At 53.8% G+C, this 329-nt stretch overlaps 1 protein-coding gene across 1 annotated transcript in view; it reads right to left on the reverse strand.

Annotated features, from left to right (window-relative positions):
* trip11 (thyroid hormone receptor interactor 11) overlaps positions 1 to 329 on the reverse strand; it is a 25346-nt gene that overhangs the window by 9226 nt on the left and 15791 nt on the right. The gene's annotated exons all lie outside the window — the stretch shown is intronic.

The following is a 329-nucleotide window of genomic DNA, read 5'->3' on the forward strand; positions in this document are numbered from 1 at the left end:
ATGGAGGGAGTTAACGAGGACATGGAGGGAGTTGGAGAGGACATGGAAGGAGCTAACGAGGACATGGAGGGAGTTGGATGTGGAGGGAGTTAATGAGGACATGGAGGGAGTTGGAGAGGACATGGAGGGAGTTAACGAGGACATGGAGGGAGTTGGAGAGGACATGGAGGGAGTTAACGAGGACATGGAGGGAGTTAACGAGGACATGGAGGGAGTTGGAGAGGACATGGAGGGAGTTAACGAGGACATGGAGGGAGTTAACGAGGACATGGAGGGAGTTGGAGAGGACATGGAGGGAGTTAACGAGGACATGGAGGGAGTTAACGAGG

This window comes from Nematolebias whitei, chromosome 21 (genome assembly GCF_014905685.2).
Source record: "Nematolebias whitei isolate Nwh7 chromosome 21, NemWhi1, whole genome shotgun sequence".
NCBI lineage: Eukaryota > Metazoa > Chordata > Actinopteri > Cyprinodontiformes > Rivulidae > Nematolebias > Nematolebias whitei.